The sequence below is a fragment of the Mastomys coucha genome, unplaced genomic scaffold (genome assembly GCF_008632895.1).
Source record: "Mastomys coucha isolate ucsf_1 unplaced genomic scaffold, UCSF_Mcou_1 pScaffold22, whole genome shotgun sequence".
Lineage (NCBI taxonomy): Eukaryota > Metazoa > Chordata > Mammalia > Rodentia > Muridae > Mastomys > Mastomys coucha.
In genome coordinates, this window is record NW_022196905.1 from 194,401,196 (window position 1) to 194,418,041 (window position 16,846).

The following is a 16,846-nucleotide window of genomic DNA, read 5'->3' on the forward strand; positions in this document are numbered from 1 at the left end:
GTTGTGGATTACTGCTATACTTAATAGAATCATCATGAAAGTAATGTCCAAAGATGTGCATATATTTATTCCTTATGGAGTCAAGTGATAGCAAAAGTTCATAAGTCAAAAACAGAAAACCACAAAGTTCTGACCCAAATACAGAGGTCAAGTCCTGAGAATAATTTTTGATTGTGATTAATGTTTGTTTGCCCTTTTTGGACAATTTCTTGCATGTATATACTTAGTTTGGGGAATTTTCACCTCCATTGAACACTCTCCTTTGCCTTTCTGCTGATGAAGCTCTAGTCCTTCCCAACATATTCTCTTTTATTTTGATGCCTTTTTATTTTAAACTTAGTGAATTTAATATATGATGTCTTCCATGTGCATGAGTAGGTTATTTACTGGAACAGAAGCACTGTGTTAGTGAGTACAGAACTGAAAGAAATGGCACAGACTATCGGAATGCCTCTTAACTGACTACAGTCCTGTAGAGAAACAAATGAAGCCCTCTGCCATGGATGATGGAATAGTAACAGATCTTGTATAGGTAACCGCAGCTGTGATGAGTTTATGATTCCAGTTCCAATACCACATCAAGAAGACAGTGTTTGAAACAACCCTCTTCAACCTCTGCCTCATACACTCTTTCTATGCCTTGAAAGAGCTGCTATAAATGTCTTGTTTAGGCCCAGGCTTTTTAAAGCTCATCTCTTCTCTATCCTGTGACCATTTGTGAGTCTCTGTATTTAACCTATGTCCACCACAGAATGAGCCTTCTGCTAAAAAAGAAGGTTAAGAATAGCATTAACCTGGTTAGTGGTTATTTTTTTAAAAGCGTATAGATGTTTTCCTTATGCCACATGTATGCCTGGTGCCTGAACAGGCCATAGGATGGCAGATTCCCTGGGTTTGGAGTTATAACCAATTGTGAGCCACTAGGTTGGTGTTAGGAATCAAATCCAGGTTCTCTAGAAGAACAGGTCATGTTTCTAACTGCTAAATCATCTCTCCAACTCTGATCACTTGCTTTTATATCAGTGATATATAAACATATAATTATTTATATATTAAAATATATAAATTTAATTTATAAAATATACAAATTAAATTTATATATTTTATTCTATCAGATCCATAGAATAGATCTTATTCACACACACACATACACACACACACACACACATCCCATGCAATGATTGAAATAAGGAATGATTCTGCTTTCAAATAAGTATTTAAGGAAAAATATTAAAGCACATGTAATTGTATGCTTTTGCCTATTTTTAAGGTTATGTCCTAAATTTAGGGACTTGAAATTTAATATTTTCTTTCTCCGGGGAAGAAACTTTCACTGTTACATGTTTTTAAAGCTTATTGTTGACTTATCTCAGACATAGAAGGAGAAGGAGAAAGGAGAACTTGCCCCTATCTCTTGGCTATCTGCTCCTGGCATTTTTCATTGGCTTCACTTACTTTCTTGACTTAATGTTTAGAATGTTCTGCAGCCTCCTCTATATTTCTTACTGCTTTCTTTTTCTTTAGGGCAACATGCCAACATTTGTGCTGCAGGACACATGAAGTAACAAGACAATGAATGTGGGTTACTTTGGTCCTGTACTTTTTATGGTTTTGTTCGTTTGTTTGTTTGTTTTTTGTTTTGTTTTTTGTTTTTGTTTAAGGGCTTTCCACAAACACACTGGTGGACATCATCTTACAGCTTTGTTTTTGCATGTGTATGTGCATCCTTAAGGTGCAACTTATATGTTAAATTCAGAAAGATCAAGTGGTGCATATTTTTGAGTTGGTGATTTGAAATTTTTGTTGAACTGGCCATTTTCATTTAAGGGTTTTTTTTTTCTCTGTGGCTGGAGAGATGGTTCAGGGGTTAAAAGAACTTGCTGCTCTTGCACACAACACAGCTTAGGTTTGTAGAATCCACACACTGGATCATAACCATCTGTAACTCCAGTTCTAGAGGAACTGATGCCCTCTTCCAACCTCTCTGAGCACCAGGCACACATGTGGTTCACATATATAAATGTTGGCAAAATACTTACATACATAAAAAAGTAAATTTTTTAGAAAGTATTTTCTAAATGTTATGGCTATTTACAAAGCAGACTAGCAACTTTTTTTCTACATTGAAAAGCACTGAGCTATTTAGAATGGGAAACTACAAAAGGGTTCTTATTTGATTAAACAAAACCACTAGATGAGACCTTGAAAGGAAAGACAAAAACAATGTCTTGGAGAGATGTTATTTCAGCTATGTGCATTGTTGAGAATCCCACAGAATCTAAACACATTAGAGGAATTCACCCCAGTATTTCCATCATAGAAAGGTAAAGATGAGGACCACTTATGAAAACAAAATTAGAAAGGTGGACTTCTTCCAATGAAGACAGATTCTTTGGAATCAAAGAATGCGCCAAATGTACCACAGAGTAACTGTTCCAAAACTCTATGCTACAATGTCTTTTGAATTTTCTAAAGAACGATCATGGTGCTAAAAGATTTTAGTATTGTAAGTAAGAAAATAACACCACCCTGAGAAATTTTAATATGTCAAAAACAGAGCAAATATCATAGGTGATATCTATTGTATAGGAAACAAAACATTATGACAAAGAACAAACCCAGCAATCTCCTCATTCATAACAATAAAACTGGAGTGCTTAACAACACTAGATAAAGGTTTTCTAGATTCTGGGAAGAAATAGTTTTTATCTGCAAATTCTATTATTAGCTCAAATACAGACATTGTACATATATATGAATCTATGCCTTGCCCTTGTGGATATGAGGGACAAATATTTGCTTTTACTTCATTTTGTATTCTGTACTCAGTTTAAATGATTTTCTATGCTCATCTTTAAAACACATCAGGTACACCCCATATGTTGGTTTTGTTAATTAGTATTATTACCACTCATACATTGGACATAGATAATCCAAATAATAAGGGCTTGGTAGAACTGTATAACGAAACCAATGTATCTGAGATGTGAAAATTTTATATATAAAATTTTATAATGACAAAAAATCATTCCATAAAGTCCCCATGGTTTCCTGCGCTAGATCATTGGAATTTATAAGCCTTTCTGAAATTATACCTTGACTTCTTTCACGGGACTGCCATGGCAAACTCTCACAAAGGTGGTAGCTTAAAGCAAAAGAATTTTATCCTTCTGTAGTTCTGAAAATCAAAAGTCTGAAAATAAGGCTCAAACAGAGATATAAACATTCTGAGAATATTATTGTATTGGTTACTCTTCTGTTGCTGTTATAAAAATATCAATATCAAAATCAACTTACATGGGGGAAAATGAGTTTGTGTGGTCTATGGTTCAAGAGATTCAGAGTGTATAGTTCAGGAAAGAAATATCATGGTAGTAGGAACAGAAAGATGGTTGGTTAAATATATTTTTTATATACATGTGGACAGTGGAGAGAGAGATAAGGAGGTAAGGAAAGGCCATAAACACTTCAAGCCTTCCCCAAGTGCTGTATGTGCTTCTTCTAGGAATTCCATCTTGTAATTGTTCCATACTCTCCTCAAATAGTGCCATGCACTGGAGACCAAATATTGAAACACAGGAACCTATTGGAAATGTTTCATATTTAAACTACTACAACTTTCTTGTCTCTTTTAACATCCAGCAATGTCAGGTGTTCCTTGGTTGATTACTGTTAGGGACATCCTCTATCTACATCTGCATGTGGTATCTTGACATTTCTGTCTCTTACAAAGGCACATCACTAAATTTAAGGCATGAAGATCTATTAGGATGATCTCAGCTCGAGAGCCTTAGTTCAATTACATTCATAAGGATATGCCTCATCATCAAACAAGGTTGTTCATGGGTTTAGATATTATGGTGGAGGACATTGGTCTCACAAAATCCTTTCTTCTATTACCTCACCTGTCATTTACTATTCAAAATCACTATAAGTCTCTTAGTTAAATCTATAATAATTCCATCACAGTGTATTTTATTTTAAAGGAAAATCAGATTCCATAACATTTCATGAAGAGAAGCATTCCAATAAATTTGCTTGATTATTGTACCATCCCTTTGTTTAACTGGAAGGTTTTTTATATTTAGATTCAAATATTTTCAGTTGAAAATTATGAGATGAATTATGGAGAAATCAAAACTCTTTCTTATATAAGAGGATTCCTAAGGCTCTGGCCATGAAGCAAATTCCTCAGAACATCTCTGTGGATGGAAAGTTGAATATGATTTATTCAAAGTTTTCTCATTTTCTCCTTTAGTCTTTTTTAAGCTATAGATTATTACTTTGAAGTATTTATGGCAACCCCATATAACTCTTCATTGTGAGACTGTATATGTAGAGGATCTCAAGCTTATTTTCCCACATCCACAGCAGCATTTTCTCTCATCTCTACTTAATGGGCACAGCATTGAACTGATTGCTAATGACGAGTCATTATACACAAAGATTTGTATATCTTTCAATCATCATTGGAGAAGTTTCTTTTTGTGCAGACAGCAATGAACACAGAGCCACAATTGGTCAAAGCTCATAGAGTAAAGCACAGAAATATTGTAAGATCTGGACTTGGTGAATAACTAGAAAGAAACATATTTTCCGGACAGATCATGGCAGCATTATGAACTCACAGTAATTGTGACAGCATGCACAAGAGCTAATTAAGTTAAAGATAGAAAATATCACAACAAAGAGAGAAAAGTAGACACAAAGTACCACCACGTGTTCAGGAGCTATTTCTATATACCTGCTAGAAGAGAGAGAAGAAGAAGGGGAAGGAGAGGGTAGGAAGAGGAAGGAGGAAGAAGAGGAGAAGGGAGAGGGGTAGAGAGAGGGATGGGAGAGAGATGGAATGAAAGGAAAGGGAGAAAGAGAGGGAAAAGGAGAGGGAGACAGAGAGGGTCTGTTTTTCTTTAGGGTGTAGACTTTAATAGGTCAACCATACTCCAATAGACGGCCACACATGTATGAACAACACAGACTGGACTTGATAAAGGAAGGAGAGAGGGAGGGAGGGAGGAAGAGAAAGGGGAGAGAGGAAGAAGAGAGAAAGAAAAACTCAGGATTGTATTCATGAGTAAGAAGGGATGGTTCTGGGAGGAGTTAGTCCAGAAACATGAATATGACCAAAATACACTGTACAAAAATGTAGAAGAACTGATAATAGAAGTAAGAAAAGTAATATTTGATCTTATTTTTATTATTTAATTGATATATATAGTCACTTATATAATGACAGTCTAATATTATATTATAACTTGGTGTTTGATTAAGGTCGTGACATCTTACATTACTGCATCTTATACTTTGGCAAGATTTATCGAATCCTTTAAGAGTTTTACAAGAACTGAAACTTGACTGAGTCTATTTGTCCCAAATTGGTACAAATAATAAAAAAACAAACAAAAATGCTATCAAGAATTTTCTGCTTGTTGCTTCCAACAATTATGATGGGTATTCATTTTATAAACTTTCTTTCAACCCTGTTTTTCTGTTTCTGAAAATTATTTCAACAACATTCCTATATGTATGTACTACTTCATGGGCAAAAGTCATGGAAGTATATATATCTTAAGATTATTGGTATGTAGTACCTTAGGTTTTAAAGTTTATGACATGAGGAAACCAAGGCAAGTAAGGTTGGTATTACACTCTTCTATTAATAGCAGGTTAAACAAATTGGGCAAGTATACAACAGGACAACATTCTGAAGTCTTAAACCTCCTCAAGGAATATTACTAACTTTGGCAGAAAGGTCAACCAAAAGTTCTGCTCTCTTTGGATGTATGAAATTATTTCATAACAATCTGTGCATTGCCACATTACTTACTGTAATCTGATTAGAGTTTACTCACAGAAGCAGAAATTATTGAAGGAAAGCTCCATTACTAAAGCCCACTCTAGCGTGGATGACTGCTCATAAAACTTGGAAATCTGGAGTATACTTGTACTACTTCCAGGCAATTGAACTGCTGGGAGATTGTCCTTTGATTTGGTTAAGCTGGTCTGAGCCTCTCAGACAACTGGACTGGTGTTTGCTTCCTTTGAGTTCTTTGGCTGATCAGCCTCTTCCTGGCACCTCAGCTGGTCTCTGAGTGTCTCTCAGAAGTCATCATTTATGTATTTTTGGGAACAGAGGAGACTAGTAAATCTAGCCAATTTCTGGAACTTCCTGAAGCTATTGAGTTTACTTTCTAAAGTTTAATAGCTTCCCTGCAGGGTGGAATGTTTCACCTTCTCTTAAAATAGTGCTTCTCAGCCTATAGGTCTCAACTCCTTTGAGTTGTTGTAAACCCCTTTCACAGGGGTTGCATATAGGATGCTTACATTACAGTTCATAAAAGTGGCAAAATTACAGTTATGAAATAACAAAGAAAATAATATATGTTTCAGGTTACTACAGATGAGAAACTGTATTAAAGGGTTGCAGAAATAGGAAAATTGAGAACCACTTCCTTAGAACATCTGGTTTTACATCCCCGTTAATATCCTATAGCTTAAGGGATTTCCCTTCAAGATGAAAAGTTTTAATCATAGAGGAAGCTGCTATGTGCTATGTAGAGGAACATGTGTTAATATAGAAACAGTAAGAATCCCTGTTAGCTTTTATTTATTGTATTTGTTGTTCATGAGAAAGACCAACAACATCAGATAAAAGAGAGAGGACCAGGAATGTAGTCTAGGCTGGATGAGGCCATTTAGTAGTTCTTTCTTCTCCTTCATGTTACTCTTTTCCTAACGTGTTACTAATTGCTGACTAGATAGCAGCCTATTCTACAGGGACATTCACTGTGGCTGGAGATTTCACTCCAGCTGTTCTGGAGCTGATATGAAATATGCAAACATGTTGGTCGGCCCCTTCACATTATCAGAGCAACTCCCACCTTCTGAGCATGACTAATACAGCCTACAAAAGCTCTTAGAGAAGAATGGTAGCTGGCACAGAGGAAACCACAGATTTCCTGAGAGGCCTAACATTGTTAGCAATGAGATGAAATGGAAAAAGTCAGCTCTTGGATTTCAAAGCCAAGGTTCTCTGCCCTAAGGAAAGCTTCTAAACTTTGCTGCTAAACTCACATGGGAACAAACTGGGATTATGTATTTAGGCTTCCTCCTGGACTATAGACATGAAAGAAGGACAAAAATTTAAATCACTCTTTCTGGAAAGAGATTTTTATAATCTTAAAATATGGGAAATACAAATTATATTGATATATTGTTGATGAAGAAATTAATTCTGAGTGTGGTAACCCAGTCACAAAAGAACACACATGGTACACACTCACTGACAAGTGGATATTAGCCCAAAAGTTCCAAATAGCCAGGATACAATTCATAGACCACATGAAGTTCAATAAGAAGGAAGACCAAAGTGCAGGTGCTTTGGTCCTTCTTAAAAGAGAACAAAATACAGGAGCAAATATGACGATAAAGTATAAAGCAGAGACTGAAGGAAAGGCCACCCAGAGACTGTCCCACCTGGAGATTCATCCCATATACAGTTACCAAACCCATACACTAAAGTGGATGCTAAGAAGCGCATGCTGAAAGGAACCTGATATTGCTGTCTCCTGAGAGGACCTACCAAACCCTTACAAATATAGAGGCAGGTTTTTGCAGCCAACCAGTGGACTGAGTGTAGGGTCCCCAATAGAAGAAATAGAGAAAGGTCTGAAGGAGTTGAAGGGATTTGCAACCCCATAGGAAGAACAATAATATCAACCAACCAGACACATGGCTCCAGCTGCATATGTAACAGAGGATGGAATTGTCATGCAATGGGAGGAGAGGTCCTTGGTTCCGTGAAGACTCTATAGATGCCCCAGTGTAGGGGAATCAAGGGCATGGAGGTAGGAGTGGGTTGGTGGGTGGAGGAACACCCTCATAGAAGCAGGGGGAGGGAGAATGTGATAGGATGTTTCCGGGAGGTAGAGAAACCGAGAAAGGCGATAATATTTGAAATGTAAATAAAGAAAATATCCAATTAAAAAAAAGAAGAAAAAAAGAAATCTTGGTAGAAGATGTAAGATGTTTCAATAGAAAATATTTGATACAAAACATTCTTAAAATAAAACAACTTTATGGATTGAAAGGCCAGACTATATACATTCAGGTAAGATCTTCATCAAAAAGGACAGAATAGTACAGGCAATGGAATTGAAAAAGAAATGTGTAATATACGAGTACAAGTATTTTCATCTTGATAAAAGTAGTCCAAAAGGAGAAGATAAAATAATGAGTATGAATATTTAAGTATTCAATATCAGAGGACAAATTACCAGGAAACTCACATAAAGACGAGATTCAATGCAGCAGAATAAAATAGCTCACTGATTTTCTTTTTAATAGAGAGCATTGTGATAAGGTATAGAGTATTTACTGGGAAAAAGAACCATTTACATTAAGCTTCTCAAGAGAGAAGGCAGTGAGGCAGTATTTTAAGTGTTGAAAAAAAGAATATTGTATATGAAATTAAATATATAGTAAAATGTCACACAGTGCTATCTTCACACATGAATGGCTATGCATTTTAGCACAAAAAAATTCTTCAATGGCACTGAATCAAGAATAGAGAAAACATAGAGGAAGGAACAAAAAAAAGAAAGTAAAAAAGGTAATTAGCAATATATATTGTTCCCTAATTAATGATAAACTTTCCTAGTGTATGGTAACATAAAGCTAAAATACAAATGAAATAGGTTAAGAGAAAAGAACACTAAATTACTTTCTTTGCTTGAAGAAAGGACAAAGTTGTCATAAGACTAAAGTATATATGAGGCTTAACATGGGGCTCACCAAATGAGAATGTGTCAAAAGTCATGGTTTCAGTGCAAGAAATGCAAAATTGACCTAGCCAAAAGACAATAGATAAAGAAAAAATAACTAAAAGTAAGATAATTAAAAATATTATCTTCTAAAACAGATTTTTATTATTAAAATCACATTGTTCAAGTTAAAACTTACTAATTACTAACCAAATTAAGTGAAAAGCTCATGCAGAGGAACAAAAACTATAAATTATTTTTTAAATTGTATAGCTAATACAATCATAGATAAATTAATTTTTCTTTCACACAATACTATACATTCCCACCATTGTTTCCTCCCCCTCCACTCCTTCCAGTTCCTCTCCTATCCTCTTCTCTCCCTTGGATCCACTCTATTTCTCTTTCAAAAAAAAAAAAAAAGGTCTCCTAGGAGTATCCACCAAGCATGGCCTAACAAGCTACAATAAGACCACAAACCCTCTGTCAAGGTAGGATGAGACATCCCAGGAGGAAAAGGGCCACAAGTGCAGGTAAAGAGATACCTGCAACTCTCACTGTTGAAAGTCCCTCAAAAACACCCAGCTACCCAAACTCATAGTATATGCAGAGCACATAGCTCAGACCTATATAGGGATTATATTTGTATTCATTCTCTGTGAACCCCTATGAACCCTGTTTTGTTGATTCTGTGGGATGTGTTTTCCTGGTGTCTTCTACCCTTTTCATTCTATATCTTGTATCTTACATTCTGTGTCTATGCATCTATCTACTTTGGGTCCTGAGTATTTTTAATCTTGTCTTTTCTTACTATTTGTTTTTTATGTTTGGATTATTACACTAAGAACAATTTTCAAAGACCTGTCATAGACTACCATATTTCAAATTTTATATTTATATGGCTAAGCTCTTCATTGCATGTTTATGCCACTATTTATTTATCCATTTACTAATAAATACTGATGAAGTCTGTGCTTCTGTTCTCTAGCGTATTCAAGTTTCCAGAAAAGAGTGGAAAGTTATATTACATGATGTCTTTATTTTTATTTTTTAAAGGAATCTTTGTCAATAAAAATGTGCATGCTTGTACCCAACCATGGGACTGATCACAGGAATCCTGATGGAGGAGTTAAGGGAAGGATTGAAGGAGCTGAAGGGGTTTGCAACCCCATAGGAAGAACAACAATATCAACCAACCAGACCCCCCCAGAGCTCCCAAGGACTAAACTACCAACCAAAGAGTACAAATGGAGAGACCCATGGCTCCAGCTGCATATATTGCAGAGAATTGTCTTATCTGGCATCAATGGGAGGGGAAGCCCTTGGTCCTGTGAAGGCTCGATGCCCCAGTGTAGGTGAATGTCAGGGCAGGGAGGTGGGAATGGATAAGTGGGTGGGGGAGCAACCCTCATAGAAGCAGAGGGAGGGAGGACGGGATAGGGTGTTTTTGGAGGGGTAACCAGGAAGGGGGATAATATTTGAAGTGTAAATAAATAAAATAACCAATAAAAAATTTCAAAAAACCTTTAAGTAGATATTTTTAAGTATTCTAAAACTGATTAGAGTTTACAATTAGTCAATGCTACATAAGATCTGACTTATACAATAAGCTTGTTTTAATATAGAGTGCTTCACATTTAACAAAGAGATGGTAAACATTCAATTGCACCATAAAAGAAAACATCAGATTTATATTAGATCACAAAAGTAGCACTGATATATTAAAACAATCTTCCCCATGCAAACTATAACACAAAATATAGTGCTAAAAATTTAAAACCCAATAACAAATAAAACAGGTTACTTACTACTTGCTCTAGGGTAACAAAGGCAGTTCCAATATAAATTAAAAACAACTCTCAAGCTGAATGATAATGAGGCCACCACATATTACAATTTCTGTGAAAAACCAAAAACAATATTTACAGAGAAAGTGAACTTAGAATATGCATGTGCCTATTTCAGAAAGAAAAAAATTGAGAACGAGTCTGTTAATATTTAACTCATATAACAAACAAGCTACAGGAAAATAACCAATGACAACAGAAAAAGGCAAAGACAGAGAACAAGTGAAAAGCAGCAAAAAATAATAGAGATGAATGATAAAACTAATGTTTACAAAGTTCTCTTACAAAGAAATCCTAAGGGCAATTAAGATGCAGTAAAAATAAATAGAAAACTTTTAAGCACAAAATTAAAACAAGAATACAACTAAAAAAATCCAATATTAAATTAACATAATTAAAGTAACTATATAGCAATACAAAATGAATAACTCATATGGGATTATAAGCTTTCAGTGACATAGACTGACTTAATTGTTTACCAAGGTAAAAATTTAGCCTGTCAATATGGTTCATTCTGTAGAGCACTTGCCTCAAATTTACACAAAGCTCTGGGTTTCCTTCTGAGTAGTCCAAACAGTACAGATATAGTGACACAGTACTGAGAGAGCAGAGTCCTGAGAATCAGAAGTTCAAGGTCATCCTCAAATCAATACCAAATTTGAGGCTATCCCACCATTCCTGACATGATTCTACTTCCCACTATGCCTTGCTTTAGCTGCTATCACAGGACTCATGAGTTATTTGTCTAGATCACAAATCCGAAGGTCATTTCTTCTGGTTTTAAAGATTAATGAGTGTAAGCATCATCCTTAGAGAGGAGGGAGGCACAGAGAGAGAGACAGAGAGAGACAGAGACAGAGACAGAGACAGAGACAGAGAGACACAGAGACACAGACAGAGACAGAGAGAGAAAAGAAACGTTGTGTCTTTGTACTATATTGAAAAGGTGCTTGTCCTATATTACCTGAGTAATGGAAGATTAAAAGTAATTTTCACTTACTTTCCCATCCTGGACTAGAAGGGGAAGGAAGTTCCTTAAATCAAGAAGATACAGGTCTATGACAGACAGAAGATGAAAAATATGAAAAATGTGTAACTACCCCTTTGTTTGGATGGATTTTTATCACCACATATAGTTTATACATTAATATTGAACAAAATTTCCTCTGCCTGCGATAGTCCTATGCAGTGGAATAGGATTTAAATCATATGCACATCAGCTTTAAGAGAAATGAGCTGCTGCACCTGGCTTGGGTCTAAACAACTCAATTACTGCTCGGATCCTGTTGAATTTTTGTTTTGATAATATGCCAGCTATAGAATAAATTAAACCTCTTATATGATCATGAGGAGGTTTATCAGTAAAGTGAAATATGTACGCAAATGTACACCACAGCAGGGGTAGAAAGACCAGAACCATCATTTGAACAATGAGCACGAACTGCTTTATAATGGTCCTTCTCTACTTTCAGTTCAAAGTTCCTCCGCGCACGTCCAGAGCTTCATGCCAGGGTGTCTTAAGCTGCTTGACCACTTTGAAAGTTTCCTCTAAAAAATGTAAGTTCTTTTGGGGCTATGTTTAGGTATGGCCCCCATAGACTCATATATTTGAACAAACTAATGGGGACCGGGAGTGGGATGCGATGCCAAAGGAGTGGCACTATTAAAAAGTGTGGCTCTGTTGGAATGGGTATGACCTTGTTAGATTAGGTGCATCACTTGAAGGTTGTGGGCTTTGAGACTCTCTTTCTAGCTGCCTAGAAGTCAGTAATCTGCTAGCAGCCTTCAGATGAAGATGTAGAATTCGCAGCTCCTGCACCATGCCTGCCTGGATGCTGCCATGTTCCTGCCTTGATGATACTGGACTGAACTTCGGAACCTGTAAGCCAGCCCCAATGAAATGTTGTCCTTTATAAGATTTTCCTTGGTCATGTTTCGCAGCAGTATAACCCTAACTAAGACATATATCTATTGTGTAAATGTATTCAGGTTTGTTAGAAATAACCTGGGGGTGTTTGTTAGAAAAACCTGGGGTGGACTCTTCATCCTGGTGGGCCTACTGCACATGCGCACCTAAGTTCCTCTTTTATAAGCTCTCTGTCAGAGAACGAAATAGTCATTTGTGGTTCCCATCTACTGCAACACATGATTAGATAACTCTACAGTCAACAAATTAATAGATAAAGAAAGCCGTTCCTGTGGGAATGTCTAACAGGAACATTTTTCATATGGACTTAGGATTTTACTACAGGGCCACTTTGTGTCAGGGCTGTCTGACATGCCACACATTGAAATTATACTTCCACGGTATAACAGAGTCAGGGGAGAAATCAACATGACTAGATGTGCTTCCCTGGAAGCTCATAGCTCTCTGTGGCCCTTCTATATCTCTTTAAAGTTGAGGGCACAGCACCCCATAATCTGTAACCTTAGTAAAGAACACCAGAGTCTTGTGGCCACCAGTCAACTGAATAGGCTCTTTCCTACTTGGTTTTATTTCAACTCTTAGTATTTGAACCAACTTAGATACAAGAATTATGGGTATAAAGCAAATGCATAGTGACTTAGGTTGGGTTCTGCTTACTTGCCTTAGGGATTTCTAGGCAATGAATAAATAGATAGATAAATAAATAAATGTATTATCTTAATGGACTTCCAATTTACTTAACATACAGGGGTGATCCTGTGTAAACTATCCACAATAAAATATCCCTCCATTGGGGCTAGTCCACTCTTATTAATAGTAACATTATACCAACTTTCCTGTGTATTACAATGGTTGAATCTATGTGCTTAATGCTTAAACTCTGGATCTTGCTACACAATATTCGTAATGATTCTATAACAATTATAAAACCTCCTACTAATCCTTCACGAACAGTTGCCTTAGGACTGGAGATGTAACTCAGTGTTGGTGTGTTGCATAGTAGGTATGGGGCTCTTAGTTTATCCCCCACCTCGGAACAGGAAAAAAAAACATTAAAAGATATTCTAAAATTCCTCTGACTTTCTCTTTACCATAATATTATTCAAAACCTATGTAAACAGAAAATCTTTTGTGCACTCATGTGAAGACATATTTAGGGATATGGATTGTTTCTTTCCATTAACAAGGTAATTCTCACATCTCAACTTTGTTTACAGTGGATCAACAGTGAACACAGACTTCTGTCAGCTAGTTGAGTAAACAACTCAAACAAGATCCAGTTGCTCAATCCAACACACTGAGGCCAGAATCTCAGCCACATTCACCTACATTGATAAATTAAGCCTGACTCCTTTTTTGACTCTTTTAGGAATCCAAATACACAGGAATGTTCTAGGTTTTTATTTATGTAAATGAACAAAGCCTTGCAATTGTTTTGGCTACAAAACTTAACTTTCTGTGACATCTTTGGATCTGTCTTTTGAGTAATTATGGGATGACACTTGTCATTTAGGAGTAATAGATTCTAAAGAATGGGTTTCCTGTGACAAGGAGTTAAAAGAGGAATGACATCAGTGAGACAGAGAGGAGATCCTGGATAGATGTGACATATTCCATTGTATACATGTATAAAGTTTTCAAAGAATAAGTAAAATTAAATTGAAAAAAGAGGAATGATAAGTAATCCAAATGCTAATGATAATATAGGTAAAATTAAGGAAAAGAGATATTCTGATTACTCTAAATCTTATCTGAAATTACAAAAGCCGACTTTGGTTCTTGCTGTTCCAGCCCTCACCCTGCACCAAATACTTTGGCACTCCTTCTAACTGATATGTGATTAATATTTATGCAACTTATGTTAATATAATTTTTGTAGTCAACAGAATCAAATTATTTTCTGATTTTGGCTCTATCAACATTACTTTAGCATTCCTAAGGTTCATTAGCTTGGCTTTAGACTTCTTTTAGAGTTTAATCTACTTTTAGAGACAAAATCAGAGTTTTGATCTATTATTTTCATTATGTTGCCCTGTGCCACCAAAAACCATCATCTTAGCCTTGAAGCTATTCATGCTTCTCATATACTTCCAAGATTGTCCCAATAGCTTTGCTGGCAAACTTTTGAAACCTCCCTCTGAATGACAATGTAATTTGGTGATGTGAGCTCAACATGCTGTGTGCAACACTCTTTTCCATCACTAACAATGTTTGTATTGTTTTTATTTTTTACTTAAACTGAGTCTGTGTATCCCCAAATTGCCACGTAACTGCCTGTCATTATAAAAGATGTCTACAACCCCTGTTTTTGGTCATATGTTTTTAATTAGACTGAGTTCTTGTTACAAGAAAAATAAAACAATTCTTGCTAATCTAAACAAAAATGTTTATTACTGACTGAATATCAGATAAGTATGAAAATCAACTCTAGAACCCAAAATGAGTGGAAAGATACAGAGCCAATGTTGAACCACCAGGGTGACCTTTTATGTTGCATGTCTCTCATTTTGTTGTGCTCTATCATATGACTATTTTTGTTTGTTTTAGGAAAATACAGCATATTTATGAATCATTCTCTCTCTGTCTGTCTCTCTGTCTCTCTCTGTCTCTGTCTCTCTCTGTCTCTCTGTCTCTCTGTCTTTCTCTCTCTCTCTCTCTCTCTCTCTCTCTCTCTCTCTCTCTCTCTCTTTCCTGTCCCCTCCCTCCTTCTGATTCTTCTTTCATAAAATTTGAAGGATGATGCTTTCCAGTGAGAATCATACAAGTCTTTCTTTAAACATAAAACCATGAATTAGATGAAAAGGAATGACTGCAGCCTTTATTCCTCATTTGGTATAGTAACTTTACTATAGTAAGGTATCTCTAGAATAAAATGCATTTCCCCATCCCATCCTTTCTCCCTAGGACATTAGTTTACATCTAATTTCCTTAAGATTCATTTTGATAGTTAAACCTGAAACAAAGAATTGAATGAAGCCCAAAAGGTATGTTGATTTATGGAAGAAAACAGTGACTGATAGACAGCAGAAGAAGAGTGGAAAAAAATAGTCTTTTATGTCTTTATCTTTGGAGATGCTTAGAAAGAGATGAGACAGGTAAAGAAGACCAGAGGAGACAGACAAGCTATATAAACAGAGAAAAACTAAGAAGTGCGTACTGTAATTTAAAGAAAAGTCTTTATGATATAGAGTCCCCCCCTCCTGAAAGGTCATAAAGCAGTTTTTAAATCATGATTTTTATTTAGTTATAGTTTTGTAAGATACTGATAGGTATAGTTACACTAAAACTAAAAGCTAAATTATATGATTAATTTAAGTAACATGGCTAGTTACTTATTCTTGCATTAATTTGTATATCTGAAGTTTTATTCTTTCAACAGAATGCATACTTTCTTAGAGACAGTCCCACATAACTTCCTAGTTGATATGCTCTTCTGACAGGGTGACATTACTCTGGGCATACCCCTGATATTATATATTATTGATGCAATATATTTTATTTGCCCTGGTGTTTTTCCTTACCTGGTTCTTTTTTTTTTTAAATCTCTATGGACAAGGATGAACATTTTATTGAAACTCTTACCTGATCACTAATAAGCACATGAACTTTCAGAGGACTAGAAATGTGCATGCCTGCACTAAACCCTTTTGAGTCTCACCTCTTCATATATACTGTATCCTAATTACTGTTTTATTCTGTTGATTATGAGAGTTTCATAGATTCCCTTACATCTTAAGTAGGAATGCCCTGTTGTGGTGTCTTTTTCATTAATGCTTGATTAGGTTTCACAGTGTCAGTTATCCAAGCAAAGTTTGTTTCTGTTGTCTTTCTTTTTTCATGCTTGTCCCTGGCCTTGGTTGCATCTTCCCTGTTCATGTTATATGTATCCTTTGCCACACCATCCCCATTAACTCCCTTTATTCCAAACCCTAAAGCTCCCCTATCTTGTGTCTTAACCTATTACTATCATGTCTTCTTTACATACATACACCTGTTAGAGGTCAGGATCTGTATATGAGGGAGAACTTGCATTTTTAATCTTTCTGAGTCAGAGCCTCCTCAATATAATAATTTCTAACTCATCTACTTTCCTGCAAATTTCACCTTTTAATTTTTTAAATGTTTTGTTAAAAAGAGGTACACAAGGGTGTGGATGGAAACTTTGTTTGAAGAGGGAAAATGTTTGAAATCCTGTAATGATTTCAGGATTCAATTTACCAGTGATGAAAGAACAATAAAAATAACTTTCATGGATTTTTTTCAAGCCAGAACTTTCACTGTGCTTTGAGTGTGAATTTAATATGGACCTC